Source organism: Ceratotherium simum, chromosome 29 (assembly GCF_057802395.1).
Source record: "Ceratotherium simum simum isolate JZ-2026a chromosome 29, ASM5780239v1, whole genome shotgun sequence".
NCBI classification, from domain to species: Eukaryota; Metazoa; Chordata; class Mammalia; order Perissodactyla; family Rhinocerotidae; genus Ceratotherium; species Ceratotherium simum.
In genome coordinates, this window is record NC_141928.1 from 28,016,778 (window position 1) to 28,040,359 (window position 23,582).

General features: G+C 43.3%; 1 protein-coding gene across 12 annotated transcripts in view; it reads right to left on the reverse strand.

Annotated features, from left to right (window-relative positions):
• Positions 1 to 21,263, reverse strand: part of ZNF462 (zinc finger protein 462) — a 137,603-nt gene extending 116,340 nt beyond the window's left edge. For 4 of the 12 annotated variants that reach the window (XR_015548965.1, XR_015548966.1, XM_087419348.1 and 1 more), the window contains exon 1: positions 15,316 to 17,261. The gene's annotated coding sequence lies outside the window, so the exon portion shown is untranslated. Of the gene's footprint in view, positions 1 to 15,315; positions 17,264 to 17,437; positions 17,629 to 18,129; positions 18,355 to 21,240 lie in introns of those variants that run through there. The other 8 variants (XM_014782050.2, XM_087419345.1, XM_087419347.1 and 5 more) reach the window with 7 other exon arrangements.
• Between the last annotated feature and the right edge of the window lie 2,319 nt (positions 21,264 to 23,582).

A 23,582-nucleotide genomic window follows, 5' to 3' on the forward strand; every position in this document is an offset into this window, starting at 1 on the left:
TTTAACTAACTAAGGTCTTTTTCCCTGAAAACAGTCAACAAGGCCTCATTGAGCACCAACATAAGGAACTGGACACTGGGTTAAAGGTCAAAGAAAAGAAGCTTGTAAGAGTCATTAACATCATGCAGTCTTTGGGATTCTGGACATCTAAACATCTCCCAGTCGTGCTATTCTTCGGAAATATCAGGCTTTTCTTTGAAAGGAGTTAGTTGTGTAACCATAGTCAAGACACAAAAAACAGAACCTCATCTAAGGAATTTAATAAATAATCTATTACAGAATGTCCAAGATAGTGCAAACAGAGGTTAAGGTACTTTTCCTCCCCTTTACTAGATTTTGGAGTCACGTTTCATAGAGGAGCACATCGGCTTTTAAAAGTCACCATATAATAAAAGATATTGCTCAGCCCCTAAAGCCAAGATGGTCACTGTTTAGCAATCCCACCAGTACAAGCTTCAAAGAGCTCCCTAACAGGGATTTCATGTGGACTCAAGTGTATTCTGACTCCTAATCAGATAGTCATTGTTTAACGGTGCTCTGCCTATATTTAGTGTTTTTATGAAAACTTAAGGATGTGAGAAAAGGGAATTAGTATTTTTTAAGTGCCCACTATATGTCAGGCTCTGCACCAGTAGATTTCTGCACCATTTATTCCCCACAAGAAGCTTACAAAGTAGATTTTTTTTTCACCAGCTAATGAAATTAAGGATCAAAGATTAAACCATTCACTCAAGGTCACACAGCTACTCACTGGCTCTGAGAGGTCTATGTTCTTTCTACTACATACCATGGCCCTCACTGCCAAGGTCTTCACGGACCTCCCAACACTGTCTCGGCGCTGGAGTCAACTGTTCCTTCCCAGTATGAGAGCACGCTGCTTCTCACACAATCTCCAGGACCCTTCCTTGAAAGATGGTCTAGTGTTTCTCAGAGTGCCCAAACACTGATGATGGAACAAGGTCAGGCCAGTTTCTAAGATACGAAGCAAGATGAACTCAGTGAGTCCTCCTGCCAACTGCCCTCGTCCTTACTCATCTGCTGGAGCATGCCAAGGCCTGCCTGGAATGACGCAGGCAAGGGTCACCATGGGTGATCCTATACCCCTCTAGATTGCTACAAAATAAAAGCTCAGTGCTGACCAGGGCTGGCTCCTTGAAAACCCGTCAACATTGTTTCATAGGAATCAAACTTCTTAAAGATAACCATTTGCATCTGTCAACCTCAGCGCTCAGCCCAGGAGGTCCAGAGTAAAGCAGAGGTCTAAAGGTAAAAGGTCTAGGAACCTGTGGACCTAATCCATCTTGGAAGTCCAGGCCTTATACTGCCCGCTGCCATTCCTTTTTAATTCACAAAGGAATCAAATGGTTTATTTCCCCTATACTCAAGTTCTGGCTACAAACACATTGAAATAGAGAAATATAGACGAATATCATAGTTATGAAAGGATCAACCGACACCATTAATAAAAATGCACCCGACAACCACTCTTTCTCCTCTGGCAGCTCCACAAAACCGACCCCAGAAAGGCAGGATTGCTGAAATTTAGAGCTACTTAACATAAACAAACATCAAATCCACACACGGGTTAGGAGATGTGGCTAATTTTAGAGGACTGTTCCCTATCTGATGAAATGGAGCCTGGACTCCTTGCCGGTTTAATGCAACCCTCACACCTACTTCTAACCAACTCCACCTCCAAATTTTCTCAGCTATGGAAAACAAGTGGTCAGGTGGTTGAAAGAAGGAATTCATTCCTGTGCTGTGAGGTCTTCACAGATAAACTGTCCAGGCTGCTCCAGCCCCCAGGCCGCTGAGGCACTGCACCATGGGTCGACACAGAGAGGATTTCAGCATTTAGGAACATCTGATGACAGTCAGGCCTTGCAGGGCTTCCGCTGATCAGCATCTGAGAGTATTCATTTAAGAGAGGCTGGGAAAATCCTCCTGAGCAGGCAGCAGAAATCAAGAGGGCTCTTGGTGATCAAGCACAACTCCGTTGGTCTCATTCCGAGGAAAGCTTTGGAATACACCAGGCCTTGAATGCATACAGGATGTAATCTCAGATTTTAGAAACAAGTCAGGTATCACGTTTAACTGATAGAAGAATCCACTTTACAAAGAGTCAGTGAGTTGCTCGCGCTTTCTCTCTCTCTCTCTCTGTTTAACACAGCTGTGAAGTCCACTGAATGTCCAGCCAAGTGTACTTGTGAATTTCCTCCCCTCTCATGCCAGTGAGAGGACCTGGTTCCCACCGGTGGCTGGATGTACTTGCTCATCAGCTTTCAAGTTTAACAAGGAAAAACAATCTACCCCTCAAATTGTAGAAGCTCTCTTTCCAGGAGAACTAGACCATCCTGATGGTTCTCTCCAGTTACATAGCAATTATGTAATTGCTAAGCCTCTGCAGAATCACTGGAACCTTCTGCAAGCCTTCTACTGACTACAGCTGCAGCACAATGTTCCAAGATGATTGCAGCCTTTGAATGGATGGCTGGTCTCAAATCTGAGCACAAAGGGACGTACAATGGGATTCCATCTCAAGCACAAAGATGCTCCTGCCTAACGAAGCCCTTTCTCCTCCTCCCAGTCTGTGCAGCTCGCTCTTGCCTCTGCCCGCCCTCCATGTGTGTGGAATGTGGTTCACTGTTTACGCTGACAGGTTCCAAAAGAGGCAGAAAATCAGCTGAAGTTTTGCCATGGACCATACACAAGGTAATCATTTAACACATAATGTGAAAGCTCCAGAAGAGGACAAGACGCAAGGGGGGCGGGAAGCATCTCTCTAGGCTTCCTGCACTGGCATGAAATGAGTGCTTCCCTTCCTTCTGCCAGCTCCAATCCTTCATGTTGACATTACACATCCTGTACTGTAGATCCACCCCCATGCTGCCGCTTGCCCAGCTGAATTATCTCCTGCGTCACAGCGGTGGTAACAGAACTGCTGGCTCTGCAGACCTGAAAGCACCATTTCAATGCTTAACGCATTCAGCAAGTGGACACATTACCAGTGCGTCGGGGCTGGTTTGTGGCCCTCTCAGCAGCCATGCGATACTCGACCTAACCTTCTGCTAACCAGATGGTCTGTTTGCCTCTTGGGACCAAACCATTAAACTTGACTTTATTAAATTCTATCAAAATGTGGGGACAGTTTACAGCAGCGTGTCTGGTGCATCTCCAACAGGGTTGCTAAGATGAAAATGACCTAAAAATAACTGGAAACTCTACTTCACACCAACAGAGAACAAGATATTTTGGAGTAAATATTTAAATGATCTGCCAGATTACGTACCCCAGCAGCATTGGCTACATGGTTAGCAAATTATATTGTAAATATATACACACAAAGACGCAGAAATGCATGCCTCTAAACAGCTATCCATTTCCCATTGCCTCAAGCCACAATTCACCATCCCCTGGCTCCAGGCTATTTAAATGTGGATAAGGACATCCATCTCCATCATAATCACTCCAATTACCAAAACAAAGAGCCTAACACAACTGATTGAGAGATCCCACATCCCCTGAGTTCGACCACCTAGGCACACGGCAGGTGTGCCAGGTACTCAAAAGGCGCTCAATAAATGCTTGATGAATGAATAGATGAATGGGCACAGATTTCTTAAATATAACAGCATCTATAAAACACGTTTTGTGATAGTGAAGACACCAAATTCTTTCCAACTCTATCAGCAACCCACAACGGCTAACTAGACGTGCAAAGCCAGGCAGCAGATGAATGACAAGGAGCAAGCCGTGGGCACCAGAGGTACTGGAGGGCCACTCACTGATCATTGCAAATGAACCGCAGAGGGGGCCATTTACCAGGTACCTGGCCTGGTGCTGGGTGCTTTACATACATTATGCCTCTTAGCCTTCACCAGAGAGAGAATTCCATTATAAAGATAAACTGGAGACTAGGAGCAAATTAGGAACTTGACCCAAGTGAAGTCAATCACTTTTCTACTACTTTGTGGTCACAGATAAGTAGGGATCCTACAACTTGAAAAGAAATGAACATATGTAAAGGTGGCATTTCAAAATATATCCTTTACCTAAGTCTCAAGAAAATTGGAAAAATCTTTCCACTCCCAGAGCTTTTCAGGGATCCTAGGAAGTCCTGGTTTCAGATCCCGTCTCTCCTCGTATTTCCTATTACATTGAGAGCATTCCATATTATAATAACCACGACCATACACAGCTACACCTCCATTCCTTTACTTTTGGGGTCCACCTTTGAGACCAAAAATCTTTCATTTGAGATCATCCTAGAGATCTAAACATCAGTAAATAAATGCATGGTCTCTTTCTCTCCTCAAATATCTCCGGACACAATTTTAAAGTGGCGACGAAAGTTTTTTATAATTAAAAAATAAATTCCATTGACACCTCTGTCTCTCTGGAAATTTTCAAAGTGTAAAAATAAATAAATCTTCATGGGTACTTTGCTTTTAAAGGTGAAAAATCACTACACTGTTTTACCAAGGAATCACTCACATGTTCTTCATCTCTGCCACCAACTTCACCACCACCACGCGGCCACCAAGGACGCCACCAATGAATATTCTTCTGACTTGGAGCAAACGAGGTTAGGTAAGTTCTGTTAGGCCCTACCACATTTTGAAATATCATCTACCCTGAAGGCACTCTAAAATTAGCCTCCTTACCTCTGAGATCTCAAAGCATCTGATATTACAGTACATTAGTAAGACCAAGTAGACATGGACTATTAAAATAAACATTTGCACGGAGAAGACCAAAGCAATTCTAAGCAAGACCACAGGACAGTCCTCAGAGCTATCTACTATATGAGTGAAGCCACAGAGAGGGATCCAACCTTTACAGAAAACAGCGTAGCCGGTATTTTCATTGCAATAAGTACCAATTTCTTACACAAATCATTTTTGCCAGAATGATGCCAAACAATAGGAACAGTAATGACATCTTTTTTCCAAAAGGCTCATAGAAGTTCACATTGATTAAAAACTATTCCCCCACAACACGCCAGGGAATAGCTCTGCAAGGCTGGGATAGGCTCTGTTACCACGTAAATGTACCTTTCCAAGAGGACATGGCCTCATCCTCAGCTAGTTCACAAATCCCTACTGAACGCACACACACCAATACGGAGCCCTGCGGGGTCCACACTCAGGCAGACCAGCGGCTCACGATCTGGAAAATTCTACCTGTCAATGGGCAATAGCAATGAGGACTGCTCATCAGTTAAGGCGGAAACGGCACAAAATTAATCAGGCAGGATTCAAAAAACCGAGTTTAAAACCAAGGACAAAATAATTCCCATCTGGCAAAGTGCTGGGAGATCTTTACCTCAGTTTCTCTATCAGTGAGGAAGGAAGAAACTATCATTTTTCGAGTGCCCATTATGAATCAGGACTCATAAATATAACAGTTTTTAGTCCTTATGTCAGTTCCTCAGATTCACATTATTATCCCCATTTTATTGGGTAGGAAATCACGGGAACAGAGAGGTTAAGTGACTTATTCAAGATCACACAGCTAGGAAGGGACGGAGACAAATTTCATCCTGTGTTTCTGCAGTCCCAAGGAGTATGCCCCACCCACTACATACCACTTTCTCAAGAAGACACCTGTTCAAAGAACTGCATGTTCACACAGAAGTTCTGAGAAATTTGCACTCCTGATGTTTCAGCAAAAATAAGCAGCTTATCCCAGAGAGAATATACATATCATATATATTTACATATTTATATATACATCAGTACACATATATTTACATATTCATATATATATACACACACACACATATACACACACACATACATCCATTTATACAGTAGCCGAGTTCCTAGTTATTCTTCAGACGGTTCAACTGCGTTGAAGTTTAGCTATGGTGTGCAAATTTTAAGTGCATTATTTTCCCAGATAACTGCATGTCACAAAGGGAAGGCTGCCAAGTGACAATCTGGCCCAGTGATTCACGGTGTCACACTGACATACCCACTTCTGATACAGGTTGTTGTTTGTATTTCCTAGAAATCACTGCCTTCACTTGGGAGATAAACAGTAAACAATGTCCCCAGCAACGACATGTCCTTTTTCTACCAGAACACATTGGCGCCAAATGTCATGAATTTGGGGGAAAGGAGGAGGTAATGTAAAGCTAAAAGCTCTCGCTCTCTAGTCCTCAGAACTTAATGATCATGTTGATAATGTCGTATCTCAAACACAGATGACTCTCTTTTTCATTTTAAGACTATGCCTTATAAAGTAAAAGATATATTCAAATCAATCACGTGAAATCTACTGAACAGGTTTCATGTGCTAAAAAAAAAACAATCTAGCCAACATTGGATTTTTATGCTTCAAGATTCCCATTTGCTGATTTATTAATGCTTTTCAGTCATATTTGGCTCTCAAAAACTTAAGAATTTATTTTTCTGTAGACACCAACATAAGCTACACAATATGTGCATGGTCAAATTCAAAATAATGCCACCGTGCTTTCTACTAAAATGGGGAAAAGAGGATGCGAAGGTGGCAAGAAGAGAAGAAGGAACAGGCAAGAACACACTGGAAACATAGGGAAGTCACTGTTCGAAAGCTGCTTCCAATAAGATCGCTACCATGTACCTGTGCTGGGGTCAATTTTGATAATTGTAGTTGACGTCTAGAAATGGGGTTATGAATATAATTATCATGAAGCAGCAACTGGGCAATCAGAACCTAATTAAGCCCACTGACTAGATTATCTTGTTTTTCCCCTAATAATCACATAACATTTAACACTTGCTAATTTCAGGACCTGTGGGTGATATTAGTTTGTTATTAACAAGCTATAGCCACTGGCCAGAAAAAGGGGTGAGGTCCTCAAAGACTTGAGTCAACCAAGGGATAGCAATGAATTTCAGGGACAGCTGGACTCTATTCTTCAACGCCACTTCCCTTCTCAGCCCAAAAAATTACTAAGTAGACGCAAAACCATGGGATAAGATGAAATGAATGATGAGAACTTCCACACAAGTGGAAGGATACAATTCTGCTTTCTTAAACGCCTGCTATTTTATGTGATCTATACAATGTGCTTTTTCAAGTTACAATGGAATCTGTCTCCAAGGAGGTGATTTGCATTCTTTTTTTTTTTTTCAGTATAATAGAGGATTCCTCCACCAGGCCTAAATACATAAACTTTGTACATTTCCCTCCTTGGACATGCTCTAAGGCTCCCTCTCCTTTCTCTCCTCTCATGTTGAGTGTGTTCTCAAATTCACTGTCTTATCCCCAACTGGATGTCACTGCACCCACAAAGACACATTGACCCAATTCACCTTCACTTTCTGCAAAGCTCCCGAGGGTAGCCTGGGTAGATTTCTCTTCAAAGAATTAAGAGGAAGACTGAAGAAACACATTCAGGACCGGTCTCTGAGACAGGCTGGTCTGAAGGAGTATCTTAGATGGCTGCGTGCTATTGACTGGGGTCACAGTTTATGCCACCTAAGGCTGAGGAGAGTCCCTATTGCTCTTAAATTAGAAAATCCCCCTGGAAAACTGAATGCTGAGGTATAGTTCAACTTTACTCTCTTCAACTGTGTAGTTTCTTCTGAGCCTTTTTCCCATGAAAGGCCTTGACCTAAGAAAACAATGGTTTTGATAAGTTTGGTAGATAATGATATGGATGACAGGTAAAAATGGGTGACTCTGTGGTCTTTTCTAGTACATTTTGCCAACAGGACACATGCCGACCCTCCTACAAAGGTTTTGGGTATGAGTCTGTCTGGGGACGGGAGATCACCTGAACAGATCCACAGCAAAGTTAAAATTTTATAAAACCACCACTGGTTGCTCCAAGGTTCGAGTCTGCTCAGCAATTAATGCCCAACCGCCTGTCTTACAGAAAAGCTACGGTCCTGGATATCTTAGGGATATTTGGACCTGCTCCATCTCCCTTAGTACAGCTTATTACCCTATTAAGGACTTTTGTGGCCATCCATGAACAGCAGCCTCCTTACTGTACTATGATGTTTCAGGGAGAGGCAAATAAAACCAAAACGTTCATCATGTCTTCACGACCTAAACAGAGCACGTGGTGATCACTAAAGGACGTGGGCACACCAGTACCCATGCTTTGAAGAGCATCTGCACTATTTTCCAAAAATGGCCATTAGAGAGTGGAACTAATTTTCAAATATGTCTGTGTGGCTTTTGAAAACATTTCTTGTGCTTACAGTAACCAGAGCCAATATAGGACACTGAGACTTTCAAAAGTGACCCTAAGACGGAAAAAAGTAAGACACCTTCTCTACTTAAAACAAAAGTCAGACAGCTTATCTTTCTGCCATAACAGGTAGCTGCTCTTTTTAAATACCCATGTGTATAACTACTCTACATTACTGAGCTTGATACAGTACAGTTTTAAAATATTTATTCTCTAAATTTCCCCCTCCATGGTCTCTTGCTTTTTTTTTTCACCATCCCTCTATAACTCAGAAGAACAAAAAGAGGCTATTCTTTAGTTAAACACACTAGTCAAGCTATTACAATAAGTTATCTCTCTCATATCAACAAATATATTACAATTAATTTTCCATTATGCTCAGATTTCTTTCCAGAACACCAGGATATACTCCTGGCATAAGCAACTGAAAGAGATAAACCATCAGGAACATAAGCTATTAGCATATTAAGTAATAATCAAGGCTGGTTCCCACCAGCCCAGAGCCAGGAGGTAGTCCCCCTGCGTGTGAATCCTGGCTCCCCCACTTCGTAACTCCATGACCTTGGGTAAATTACTCTAGCTCCCCAAACCTCAGTTTTCTCTACCATATGAACAGTCCTTGGTTCATATTAAATGTTAAACAAACGTTACCTAGCATTAATATTAACTATGAGTCACTCCAGGAGGGGAAAGAGCATTCTGTTGAAGGTCTATGTGATATTCCCACTTTGTAGAGGAGTTGGCAGAATTTTTTGATAAAGCCATCATATTTATTCTCCTTATAGACAGTATTCTTACACAATATCAGAAAGGACAGTATGCAGGTGGCAGCAGAAGGGGGAGAAGTTCCTGCAGCTGAACTCTGACAATCAAATGAAAACAGTCTCTTCCATGCAGATCCCCTCCCCAGTTATCATTATTAAATACTAATTAACAGTCTTCAGAGAAGACTATTGAAGACAGAAACCATTGAAGAGAAAAGTTCCTGAGTGATAAGTACTTATTATTCACATCTTTATATATTCTTTAGCTGGTATCTATTTTTGGCATCTTCAGACAGTGTTCAGATTTTACCCCACGTGAAGGACCCCTAGATCAGGTCCAATCTGGGTTAAGTGACTGATGCTCAATTGCTGACTAATTGAGGGATGATGTAATTAAAGATTAGAATGGCTAAACTTTCTGGACCACAATGGCTTCATTTTGGATTTTAAAATGCCAGGATTGGACTGAAAGACCAGACTGTGATGCCTGGCTCAAGCAAATGGCTTAATCCCAAACTGGACACCAGGTAGTTGTCACGGTCCATTCCTTTCCTCTCTGAAATCAGCATGACTTTGTTCTTCATTTCTTCTAACACCCAGAGCGTAGGTAGAGGAGCTCTATGGAAAGCTTTAGAGAGGACTATCACATTTTCTGCCCATTAATAATGCAGCTGTTTTCTACTGTGCTCTATTCCCTACTTCTGCATTTTCCAAGAAAATCTCCACCTGGGCCTACTTAACCAGTTCCTTCAAGTTTCCAACTGCCCTTTATGGAAGGGCCGTATCTGTACGGCCCACATAAATTGTCTTCCAAGCCCAATTCTATTTTTCACAACAAGAGCTGACCAAAGAATGTGGGTCTGAGCACTGGTCTTCATATTTCACATGCAATAGGTACCAAATTACAAGGTCTTTTTCCACTTGCTTTATTGTTTTCTTAAAAGCCATGCCTTTCTTCTTCCTGAAGGTTCTTCCCAACGAACAGACCTCTTCTATTTTGACTTGTCAATCATCCCCCTGCCTCTCTTCTCCTTCCTTTCCTTCTCCCATCCAAGCAGTCTCTCCTCCCCAGCAAATTTCCACTACATAATTATGGCAATGGTTTAGCCTACTTTTCTGTTAGCTTAACAACCCTGTCTATTTTCTACTTGTGCTGATGCTACTGTTTGCTTTTCTGGCGGGCTAATCCGTGTATCCTTTCAAGGCCTAACTTCCCCTACCATGATAGCAGCTGGAGCTCTAATTCACAGGTGCCTTCCAAAGCTTTTCATTAGCAATAGAAATGAGATGGTTTAGAAACCCATTTCTTAATCTGCAGGTGAGTATTGGAACCTTAGTGCAGCAAACATCTTTCAAGTATCCCACATTGTGCCACTGCACAATTATTTTCTGAGTAATAAGTACAACGTTATAGGCACATTTGTAGTGTCAAAAGGGAGACTGTTCCCTCAGAGGAAATCAAGCTCCCACCCCCCGTCTCTGGCATTTCCCAGCTCAAGAAAGAAACACTCAGCTGACATGAGCAAAACTGAAGAATAATGACTTGACCTTCTTAAATCTGAACAGGGAGAGAAGAATTCCAAAATTTGAAGGCCTTAGCTCGTGTTCTGGTTCAACTGGCCAGACAAGGGCTTAGGGAGCGAGTTTGGCCTTCCCCAGCTGGGCTCTGTGGCAGATAAGCCTCTCCACAAATCCTGGGCTTAATTACTTCTGACACAGTTGTCTTGCCTGGGCCGCCAGCTCCTTTTGTGCTCAACCCAATCTGAATCCAAAGGTAAGTCTTTGCTTACTCATCTTGGACAAATGCTTAATTTCCTACTAAGCGATCCTACAACGTTTAATCAGGATCCATTGGTTCCTAGTAGAATCTTCCCCATCCTTCCTTGCATGGTCTTTGTTAAAAGTCTACTCGAAAGCCTGGCAAGTAACTTTCAGACTTAAGCAGTCTTCATCTTCAAGTATTTATTTTTTGAACAAATATGTACCTACCAACCTTCCCTTCACCCCCAAGAGCAGGCTGTGCTCTCTGAATGAAGTTTGGGGCAAGATGTGGCCAGGCACAGCACAAGTACTTTATTAATATCCAGAAGCCACATGCAGTGAACTGAACAAGCAAACACATGAAAGCAAGGAAATCAATACCAAAATACTCATGACCTGGCACACAAAGAAACCTTCTCTCCAAGAATAACTCAAGAAAAAATGTCTCCAGCTAGGAATTAGGCAAGAATGCTTTGAAGACACCAAGTAATCTGCTCACCAGAATTAAAAGATAATGCATCTGCAGGTGACCATACTGGTACCCTCTCAAATACCACTCTATCGCATGTCTTTCCAAGTCCTGGAAGAAACCAACTTTGTGTTGTAGCCACCCATCCAAACACTAAAAATCTGATGTATGCTTCCACTGATAAGCACATGAGCCCTTAGAAAGTAGATAAATTTTATGACAGTTATTTCCAAGCAGAAAATGTAAATCTGAAGTGCTTCCAATTGACTTTCTATTTATCAGTGAGTGCAGCTCTCCAGATACAAAGTTCAAGGGGACAAAAGATTCAAAAGAGCTTCCTTGTAAACTGCAAATACAATCTAAACTCATAAAAATCCATTTTCTCTCACTTGGAAACTTCTCCTACTGGATCTTAGAAATCCAGGAGACAGTTCAATTTAGGATTCTCTTCCCTCCAATGCCCCCCCAACCCAAACTTTTTTTCCTTCCTTCAGTACTGGCATGCAAACCATGCTGTTTTAACTTCTTTCCTGTTCTCCCAGTTCTTCTGGAACATTTTATTTTCGACAGTCAACTCATTTGGAGGAGTGCCACACTGAGGTTCAACTGTTTATAGCGTTAACTGTGTTTCTGCCAGAAGTCCACATCCAGCACTACCTTCTCCAGACTGCCTCCTGGATTAAGAATTTATGCTTTCGTTTGGAAGAAGCTTAGAAAATGTGGAAACTTCCAAACATCACTCTTCTTCTTTACAAAATTACTTTCACTTGTCCAAGAGGAATCAGACATGGAAACCCATTTCACCCTTCCTAAAGCACTGTCCCATCTCTCTCTCATGGTTAAATGTGGCTTGTGTTGTTAAAAAGTCATTTTAAGGACAACTCATGTATATTGGGGAATGGGAAATAGCCAGCCATTGGTCTGCAAGAGAGAACTGGGCTCCAAGAAGATATATGGAGGGCACATTTCTGGATGAATCCAGAACACTGGAAAATCACCAGTGATTGTTTTAGACTGGATTTCACTGTCCTGGTCATTCATCAGTATTACAAAATGGCATCTCTGAAAGAAGCCAATTTAAATCTGCACCACATTGCAAAAGAGATCCTCAGAGTCCAATTGTGGGTACTTTTGTAAGTTGCAATAGACCCAGACACACTGCCAAAGAAGGGCATTAGAAAAGGACTCCCAAGCCCTGGATGACAGAACTAGAGAGGAGAGCAGGACAATTAAAAGAAAAGCCCAGCTACAAACCCAATAGCTAAAACTTGACTGAGTCACACAAACAAAATTGGCCTCTGGAGCGTAACACTTTCTATGAAAGAAATCATGCTCAGCCGTGGGCTCCCCAACATGTTAAATTCAACTAACAAAAAATCAATACTCCTGCCCCACTAGTGTATGATTACAGAGTTTCTCAGAGAGCCTCACACCCTGGAGAGGAGAGCTGGTGTTTCACAAACCGCTACAATCCTAGGCAGTGGGGTAGTTGAAAGGGCACTGGGTTGGGAGTCAGGCGACCTGAGTTCTAGGCCAGGCTTTGTTACAACTGAACTTTCTGACCTTGTTCAAGTCACTTCACATCTCTGTGGCAGTTTTCTCTTCAGTAAAATTCAGGGGGAGGGGAGGATGTGAAATAGACAATCTCTCCAAAGCACAAAACAACTAGCTTCTCAATTAGAAGTTCTGACTGGTGAATATTAAACACTTAATATTCATCATTTATGGTGTACCTATTAGTCAACTTTTAAATGATTGTGTTTATTTCTACTTGGGAAATAATATTTTGGTCCATCACCCCAAAACCTCAGCTTAGTCTTGGTGCTCCCTGGAGTTCTTTCCTATTACAATAAATGCCTCTTTTCTTTTCCTTTCTTATTTTTTTAAGCAACCTTCCCCAAACTAAGACTTGTGCTATTAAAAGAGCTTAGAACTTCCCATTTCCTTGCTAGGGCTAAAATTAAACTGTCCATTCCTTAGGGCCCAACATAACATCTGCCAGATGTCTTGGCATATCACACAAGAAGAGGAATTTTCTTCTAGCATTATCTACTCTCCTGTTTTCTCATAATCAATTAATAGGTCACCAACACCCAGCTAATGTTTCTCTCAAAGCCACCAACTTCATAAGTATGTGAACTTCACAAGATACCTGCTTTTACACACACACACACTCACACACTCACAGAGGCTGATTTTTTTTCGGTTCACTGCATCAGCCATAGACCCTGGAAATATTTTCCCCCACTTCTTTTGAATTTCCTTAGTTTCCATATACCAATCATGCCATCATACTTTCATGTCGGATCCTTTGCAATCTGAGTTCATTATTTCTATATTGCCTAACTTGTGTGTGGCATTATGAAATAGCATCTCTGTCCTCCAGTCTTCAACTTGAAACATTCAATACAGCTTTGTCAATGCTCTGTCTCATGAGACATGAACTATAAGTCTGATAAAGGCACATACCACAAAGAAGATAAGTCAGTCAAGTTACCTTAACCAAGAAATCTCAACATCAGCAAAGAATTCAAGATAGACTAGACCCTACTAAACTCCATCACACAGAAAACGGAAATCTTTCCCAAGGCAACTTTACCATTCTTTTCTTTTAGGAAGACAGACCACAAGTACTCTAAAGTCCATTAGTAGAGTTAGATTTCTTTTCCCCTACTGTCTTCCGGAAGAGACTTATTAGGAAAGATATATATATATATATATAATATATATATATATATATTTCTGTCTAAAAGTTGTCTCCAACTCCAAAGAGTGAGGGAAAAAAACAAGTCCTCAGGAAATGTGTTCAATGAATTACATGGACATAAATCTAATATGAGATATTATGGAATGCGAAGATCCAACAAGAATCTTTTTATGGCAGTGTAAGCATCATAGCTCACATATATTTCTCCAGAATGATTTCTCTTTGTGATATATTATAGCTATGGCAAAAATTTGTATAAGAAGCTTCATCAACTTGATGTCTCAAAAACAAAAAGGATCTCTGAGCTTTGATATCAAATGAGAACGTTCAGCTTGACACTTTATTTCTCTCACAGTGGTTTATCCAAAATACTTGTCCCATTTTGAATGCCTGTGTCTAGAAAATGCAGAAACCATGGTTTTAATATTATGGTGCTTCCCATTCTGAAGGGCATCAGAGATGGATGTGTCTCGTAGGTAACCAGTTAAAACATATTCTCAAACTCTAAAACGCCTCTTAAATACCTAATTTTTTCCCTTCAGAAAAGCTCAACTTTAAGACTGTCTATAAAGACACCAAAACACTCGGTTGCAAAGTAAAAAATGTGGTGAGTCAAACTGCTGGATTGTTTGTCAGACTTTTTTCCCCCACTGAAATAAGTAATTAACCACTTGTCCTGGTATCAGTAACAACAAAAAGCTATCATGGAAGTTTGCTTCAAGATCAACATTTTATGATGTATTTATGTTTACATAAACATATATGGTTAATTAGATGCAAAATTATCTGGTAATTACTTTCCCAAACAACCCTTTTTATTCCATTGCATTTGAACTTCGAGTTTGAACATGTATCATGCATATATGCATTAGCAAATTTAAATATAACATTGACAACATTCCACTTAAGAGCAAAAGTAATGGTATCAAGATAATATTTAAAAATAAATAATAAAAGGTATGATTCCAAGTAAGATTTTTTAAAGAGCTCTTGAAGAGGCTCATGTTTTTAATAAAGCAGCAGAGATCTGAAGAGAAGTATTTTTAAATGAGCATACACATCAACTGAAAATCTTGAAAACCATACATCTTCGTCTGCAAAAACAGGGTTTTACTTCATTGACCAGGGACAATTATCAGCTAAAGAACCATGTATTTCTCCTGTCCTTTCACACTCCTCAGAAGAACAATAACCCTCAATTAATGACACAACAGTTTGGTTTGAAAAATGTGATGTTGTCATATACAGCATTGTGCATTTACTGAATGACACTGCTACCAGCTACTCAATAGAATATAATTACATGTGGAATCTAAAACCACTTCAATATGCACAAAAATACTGTAGACATAAGGAACTTTACACACAAAAAATCTGACAATGAGAAAGCAAAGCAAGAAAAAAGCTGATATAAGTCGCTCACCAATGTGTTCATTTCTCTTGAAGCTGGTACCTTTCTACATTTCTCCTTAGTTGAAAACAAGGTCCAGTCAGCCTTCTTACAATATATTAATTGGTTCTGAATCTCCTCCAAGTTTTCATTCCACCGTGGAGCCTTCCTTACCTATCCTCAATAGTCCACCTACAATTCTCCCAACATCTTCCCTCATCCTCAAGATGGCTACCTTACCTAATGGAAAAGCAACATCTTCATGGTTGGCTTTTATAAATTCTTCAAGCATTTTGGGACTTAGTTCTTTACCTGGATCAATTACACACATTCTCTAGAACTAATCTGCGAAGAACTCCAATCAATGTGTGGACTGGGTTAGGATTGGGTCCTTTCTTCACATCATCCTCACAAAATGTCCTCCTCTAAGACTAATAAATTCCTCCCAATTAAAAAGGTGAAGATACCTGGACATAAGGTTGTCTCAAATGACATAATATTTTAAAAATTTGTTTCCACAGTGACATTGTTAAGAAGACATCTGATATTTCTGAAGACTCACAGTACTTGAGAACACAGAAAAAAATAGCAGAAGGGAAGGGAAAGGGGAAAACAAAGGAACCAACAGAAGGCCTAATACACAAATAGAACCACCTGAAGAGAAATGTAGAGAAACTGGTGAAAAATGGAGAAATGCCTGGAGAAACTGGTGTTAGCCAGTCTTAGAGTTCCTCTGAGATCTTGCAGGATTTGTTGTTATTGGGTTTTGTTGGGTTTTTTTTTTTTTCTTTGCAGAAACCAACCCAAACCAGACAATAAAGTCTTGCAATGCATCAAAACATGATGACAACCAAGCTCCAGAACTCCAAAATCTCAGCTTAGGGCCACCACCATCTTCACAATGAGGAAATAACATTTCCTGGTGACTTGCAGGAGACCTGGAGCAGCTTAAAGTTGTGTGAAGACCTCAGTAGAAAATGTTTTAAGGTTTTGCTTTGCCTCTCCTGAAGGAGGTCAAAGCCCTTCAGGTCCACTCAAAACGAGAAAAAAAATTCCAAAAGTTTACTTTAAAATGGAAACAAATGCCTCCATAACTTGTGAAAGCACTCCTTTGATGGGAGAAAAATCTGAGCAGCCCTTAAAAGCCCCTCATTTCCTTGCCTAATGAATAGATAGTGAGGAACCACCAAGATTTCCCCCTGGAAAGGGAGGAGTAGGCAGGCAAGCCTCCTCCAGCCATCACCAACAGAGCTTCAAAATGGAGACATCCATAATTTTATAAACACTTCTCATCTCAGCTTTGTCTCCTGGAAACCCCGCTCTCCTCCATTTTCTGGTGGAGTTACAACATGACACGGCTTACCTGACTCAGTTCCCAGCTCTCAACCAAACTAGGTAGTCACTTCCTCCAAAAACCTGCAAACCATCTCCAGAAACAAAACCAAAGCAAACCAAACAGCCAACACAGACACTCAGACACAGCCCCGGGAGCCCTGGGAGAAAGCCCCAACTGGTTGGTCTTTTCCCATCCCAGACGCGTGCTTAAAAATGAAACTTTTTTTTTTTTTTTTGGTAGGGGAGGAATATAAAAGGAACTCCAGGCAGCCTCCCTCCCTCTCTGTAGGTTAGAAGCTACAATGAAAAGAAAATGAGGGTTCCTTCAGAAATGGTGAAAAGCCTGGAGAATGAACGTGAGAAGGAGCTTTGTGTTTTGGAGTCTGGACTGGAACCAAAGCAGACAGCTTGCAAATGGAGGACAGGGAGATAAAGAAAGGGAAAGACAGGGGCTGCTCCAATGGGGGGCGGCTGCGTCTTCCCCTCGTGCCTGGAAGGAGGGCAGACCCCTGGGAACTGCACCAGGAGTGAGACGACCCCCAGGCCCCTTCCTTCTTTTCTCCCTTCCTCAGAGGAGAGCCAAGCGTGTGTAATGGCTTCTCCTCTCCAGAAACCGTTGTCCTCCTCCACCAGACGCTTCTAAACCCCCCAGCCTGGAGACAGCTCCTCAGCTGCTCCTGAACCTGCGCCCCCCAGCCGGCCCGTGCCCCCCGCTCCTCGCCTCCCTCACCAGCAGCACCAGCAGCAGCAGCAGCCACCCCCCGACACATCCCGACCCCGCATCCCAACTTCGGGGAGAGAGAGAGAGAGAGCCAAATACCTGAGGAAGAGGGGGGTGCCAATCCGCAAGGCTTTGCCATCGGGCGGGGGACGGGCAGACAGAGAGGGGGAAAGGAAGGAGGGACAGAGAAAGAAAGAGGTCAACCCGCTCAGGTCGGGGCGGCTCGGAGCGCTCCCTCCTCTGCCCCTCGCTCGCTCCCTCTGGCTCTCGGCTCAGGTCTCCTCGCCTCCCGCCCTCCGCCCCCCTCTCTGTCCCTACTCCTGTCCCCACACTCGGAGCATCCATCCTAAGCCTCCAGCTCTCTTCTCACTCATCTTTCATTTTCTCTTCTCTCCATAGAACTACACGAAATTAATTAAGCCACAGCGCTCCGCTCCCCCCCGGCAGAAGGAGCAGCCAGCAGGAAAAGCACAGCCACCTCCACTGCCACCAACACCACCTTCTCCTCCTCCTCCTCCTCTTCCTCCTCCTCCTCTTCCTCCCTCGCTTCTCCTCCTCCTCCTCCTCTTCCTCCTCCCCTCCTCTTCTCCCTCCTCCCCCTCCTCCTCCTCTTCTCTCTTGCTTCTTCTCCTCTTCCAACAGCCAGTCCATGCAGCGGACTTCCTCTCCTCCCCGCTCCGCCAACCCTCCTTGGCCGAATGAATGAGCGCGTTTGTGCCTCCACCACCCCGCGCTCTCCTCCCCGGAGCACTCAGACCACCCCGAGGTGGTTGTTAATTGCAGTAACTTACAGAAGAAGCGTCCCGGCGCCGGGAGGTGTTTCGGGTTCTCCAGCCCCACCGCCTCCTTATCCTCTTTCTCTTTCTCCTCTTCCTGCTCGGGTTATTGTTGTGGAAGTTGTTTGGGAGTCTCATGTGCTTCTGCCGGGTCTCAGCAATGGAGGATCGCCATCTTCCCTGCCTTCCTCGGCTCCTCAGACTCGCTGCAGCTGCAGATGACCTGAGATATCCGTCTCTCTCTCCCTCTCCCTCTCCCTCTCTCTCCCTCCCTCCCTCTCCCTCTCACTCTCTCTCTCCCCTCTCTCTCTCCTCTTCTCTCTCCTCTCCTCCCTCTCCCTCGCGCGCTCTCTCTCTCCCTCCCTCTGTGTCTCTCTCTGAATAATGAGCAACCAGAGGGAGAGAGAAAGCAAGACAGAAAGAGAGAAGGAAGACAATCTTCTCCTGCCACACAAAACGCCGGAGCACCAGGGGGTGCGCGAAGCCTTTCTAATAACAACAACAACGTGCAGGAGAGAGGAAGAAAAAAGAAAGAAAGAAATGAGGAGAGGGCTGGGGGGTTTTTCCAAGGGAAGAATTATCCAAGAGCTGGAGAAGAGCAGAAGGAGAAGCTGGAGGAGATGCTGAGGCTGCGGCTGCTGTCCCCCCTCCCCCGCGCTGAACCCCAGAAGGAGGCAAGGTGGTTGCAAAGTTAAAGCTGGGACATTGTCTTTGTCACTCAGAGCAACACAGAGCCAGGCCAGTGAGATGCAAGAGGAGGAGGTGGCAGCGGCGGAGGAGGAGGTGGTGGTGGTGGTGGAGGAGGAGGAGGAAGAGGAGGAGAAGGAGGCGAAGGAGGAGGAGAAGGGGAAGAGGGAGATGAGATGAATAAAGACCTGCGGAGAAGGCGGTACGAGGAGCGCGGCGGCCGGGCTGAGGCGTGCGCGCTCGCGTCCCGGAGGCGCCCGGCCGCCCTGGCCGGTAGAGGAAGCCCCCAGTGAGGACCCTGCCCCGCCGCTCATAGCGCTCCCACCATCAGACCTGCCCGAGGCGCCAAGCCCGGGCCCCAGAGAGTCCCTCACACGCATCCATCTAGAGGCCAATCTTTGCAAAGAACGTACATGGGGAACTAGAGGTTGCAAGTCTAAACCCAGATCAACCACGTGGGGCTTTTTAATCCCTTTCCAGCTTGCGGTGTGAGTATCTCCAGTGAAAAGCTCAAATTGTCCATTACTGGCACGTATTTTGAAGTCTTCTCCCCCGAAAGAACGGCTCATTGTGCATTTTATTTCTTTTCTGATATGGAAAGGGGGGATGGGGGAGGTTAAGAGCCCGTCATTCCGAGCCTCGGAACCACCACTTTCTTTTCCCAACTTGTGAAATGTTTTGACGGCGCACCAAAAGAAAAAAAAAAAAAAAGCCTACTTAAATAACTTTACACCTTCCAGCCCCGCGTTGTTTGCACTTTCTGGCTGATCATCTAAAGGCTCGGAAAGTAACAATCAGCGCTCCTAATGATAAGGTGTCATGGTGTTGAAGACAAGAGAGCCAAGATGAAGCTTTCACACCTTGAATTTTTATTTAGTGTAATTTTTCCCCAAATCGTTCTGAACTATTTCTTTTACAAAGGAGTAGGTTTTACAACCCTCTCTCTCACCAGGTCTAATGTCTCTTAAGGCTTTAATTTGATGGAGAGGGGGGTAGCCTACAGTATAAAAAAATCAATACAGCAAGTCAGGAGCAATTGAAGTTCAAGGGCATGGGCAGGTTGTACCATTTCTATTTCTCGCATCCTCGAGCTGGACATCAACAGCCTCAGGAGAGAGAAACACGCAGCGCGCGGGGCAGAGACCTTAATTAAAGTTTCTTTTGTCCGCGTCTGAATTGGGGGATGTTGCTGGATTCCTTTGCATGGGGAGCGCGCATCCGGTGAGAAGGCGCGGTGTTGAGGATCCAGGGCAAGAGTGTCCTCTTTAATACTCATTCCCCACCCCCCAAACAACAGTCCGGGAAGATATACCCATAATCCCGTACAATAAGGGGGGAGGAGGAGACGCGCGCGCGGAGTTGGTTCCCATCGGATAGCGGGGTTTCATAAACAGATCTGAATCCTCATTTTCCAAGATTTCTCCCAATCGTTTATTCTGGGGCAGAATCTCTCACCCAGAGGCACGATTTCACCCCCTTGTAGTCAACACTTCCTGCCCTTTTCTCCTCCCACTCACACTGAAAAGCTTGGGAGCCCTAAAAGGGTGTTGATGGCGGGGGTGATAAATAAATAAATAAATGACACTCTACGCGTGCGGTGGAGAAGAAAGGAGGGAGAGGGAGAGGCAAGGCTAGGAGAGAGAAGAGAAAAAGTGGGGAGAGGAGAACCAGGAGGAGAAAGCTCAGAGGCGAAAGGGAAACGAGAGTCAGAGAAAGAAAAGAAGAAAGGAGAGAGGAGCACGGTAAGGCTGTTCAGGACTGAAATGACCCTGGCTTTGTGCAGGACGGGGAGGACTCCCCCTTCCAGGTGCCTGGAGGGACCTGGGGATGTCCTTCTGCCCCGAGCTCCTCCCCCCGGGACCCCAGGGGTGTCTGAAGCGCTGGCCGCCGCTCCCCCATAAATTCCTCGTGGCAACAAGAGGAAGCGCGCCAGGTCTCCGCCGTCCCTTCAGTGCCCCGGCTGATAATTTACCTCTTTGTCTTTAATAAAAAGCTGACTTTTTCTGTCAAGCTCTGCACCGGGAAAATAACAATCGTATTTCAGATTGAAAGCTCCTATTACTGCTGGGTTTTGGAGGCTGTGATAAAATCTTCATCGACGTGAAGGTACCTTCTGGGTTGGCTGGGGTCGGAAGTCCTAAGATGGGGGCCGCCCTTCCCCGGGGGCAGGGGCGCAGGGAACCAGGCGGTGGGGAGGGAGGAAGAAGCGACGAGGTCAGAGGAAACCCAAGGCTCCTGGGGCACCAAAGGGCTTCCCGCAGTGGCGAAATGAGCCCTGGGGAGGAGCCTTTCGCGAGAACGTGAGCGCGCCCCAACACGCCTCAGACCTCATAAACCCACTTGGCAAAGACCGGGGAAGCGGCTGGCAGACCGACTGCGGTGAACTCAAGAAATTAACCTGCGCTGCAATTAAACGGGCTGCCGCCCTTTCAGACTCACCTCGAGCGACCGAAATAGAGAGCTCCCGAACCCGCCGCGGGGGGACCTGGCTCCTCCCTCCCGTCCCAGGAGAAGAGGACAAAAAGGGGAGATGGACTTGGAGATGGCCCCGCCCTTTAAACGCTCCAATCCTTGGAAACTAAACCTCCTCTCCAAGCCTCCACGTCTAGAAGGGACAAAGGCAGCGAGGAGATCCAGAGACCGATGGGGAGATAGGTGGCTTTCGGGCTTCTCACGTGGGTGCATTGGGGGAAAGGTACAATGGCTAAGTTTCCATCCCAAATATGGGATAGTCTTTAGAAGACCATCTTCTGGTTTAGAAGCTAATTGACTTCCCAAAGCCGTGAAGTGAATTGTTACAAAACTCCCGCATAGCTCTGCTTTTTGAATGTGGGAAGGCTGACATTTCAATTAATGATGCCATACCCATTTTTTTTCGACTTTTTGGTGTCACAAGTGCCTTAACTATCCAACTAAAAGAATTGAAAGAACTTAAACATGGTGGGAAAGTGGGCTTTTTGTTTGTTTGCTTGTTTTTATTGGGGCCAGTTTTCTTTCAAATGATAGTATAAATAACAGCTGGGTCAGTCAAGGAAAGCGCTGTGGCTGAATGTTTTAGTGAAAATCTTGATAAACTTGGCACTTAAGTAACTGTAATTATGCTTTGCCATTAGCGGACCATTAAGATAAGCAGGAGAAAGTTCACACCTCCTGCTAGTTCATTCCCTAAGAATATTCACACAGATAATACAAGCCTAGTTAGTGGGTTATCTTCTCCACCAGGAGGGTTAATTTCTAAATTTTTTCATTAAAATGGAAAAGCTTAGATTTTGTACACAGCCAACAATGTGAGGGAAGTCTCATGGGGACGTGTTGACTCCGTGAAATTTGCTTTTTGTCACTGTACCCTATGCCATTTTCTCCCCGGAGTCATATGGGATTTCAAGACTTTATTAATGTTCCAGGAAATATGAATATGTTGGAAGTCTGGACTTTCTTCTCCCTTATCATGGGTGACTGGCATACAGACTCCTCATAAAGGGAAATGATGGCTCATCAAAAGAGTGCCTTTATGAGCATTAATAGAACAATAAATCTTGCAATTTTAGTTCAAGAAACAGTGGAGTCCTATAATCAGAGTGACCCATGCAAATATGATCCAGTACTTGCCCAACTCCAGCAGGACAGGGATAGTCTATAAATCATTTTGGTCTTTAAATGTTTAGGAAAGGAAGACACCCAAATCTCTCAAAGAAAAGTGTTTATGGGAGGGAAAAGGGCTACTATCACCTGCAGGAATGAATCATGGAAAGAATGAAGAGTTAGTCCAGAGGCTACATTAAAAAGATAGAATTTCAACTGAAACAAGAGCGTTCTAATGTTCTAATGTCATTGTTTCAATATTTATGTTTTATCATAGAAAAAAGGAAAAGTCCTCCTGCTTCCTGAAAACTATACGAAAAAAGAATCCAGTTTATAACCTCACTTTCTAAATTCCAGCTGGAAAACTGTTCAAGCTGATGATTTTAGCAAAACAGAGTAGATGAATAGAGAGTATGGCTTTTTCAGAAGTCTTAATTATTCCATCCTTAAACATTTGACCATATTGTGACACACTCCTTGAACTTGGTATATTCCTACCTATGTAAAACTCCTTTTCCGTGCAACTCAATAGTGTTTTTACTATTTGAGATTGTTGGTGATTTTCAATGGGTTATTTATTTTAAATTCTTGAGATCTTTTACTCTTGTTTGAATGTACTCAGTCTTTAAAATTTTTTTCTGAAAACTCTAAATTGGATAATTATATTAAATAATATAATCCCTCCAAATATCAAGAAAAGTTACTAGCACACATTCTTTTTGATCCCTTACAGAAAAATCAATATATTCTCATAAACCGATATTTAAACATATGTAACTGGTTGACTGGTGTCCACACCTGAGAGGTGACGAAAAGAAGACAAAGGTGGATGATTCATGATTCTGAACAGCTCTCAAAGGAAGAGAATTGCCATAACTTATATTAAACTTACTCTGTATAAATCTTCATATATATACCTTTGGATACCAAAGATGTTTCAATAGCAATGTTCTAAAATTCAAAAAAGTCTTTCATAGGTAGAAGTTAAATTTACAGTTCGATCAAACTACTTACTGTAATATGGAACATTCATGTGTAATATTATTCACCCATTGAATATTTATCTAGCATCTACAATAGGCCATACTCAGAACTCAATACTAGAGATACAAAGAGGAATGAGGAGATGAGTTAAAATCTTAATGCATGGTCTACTTCATGAACCATTAGCATTAAAATCACATCACTTGGTTATAGAA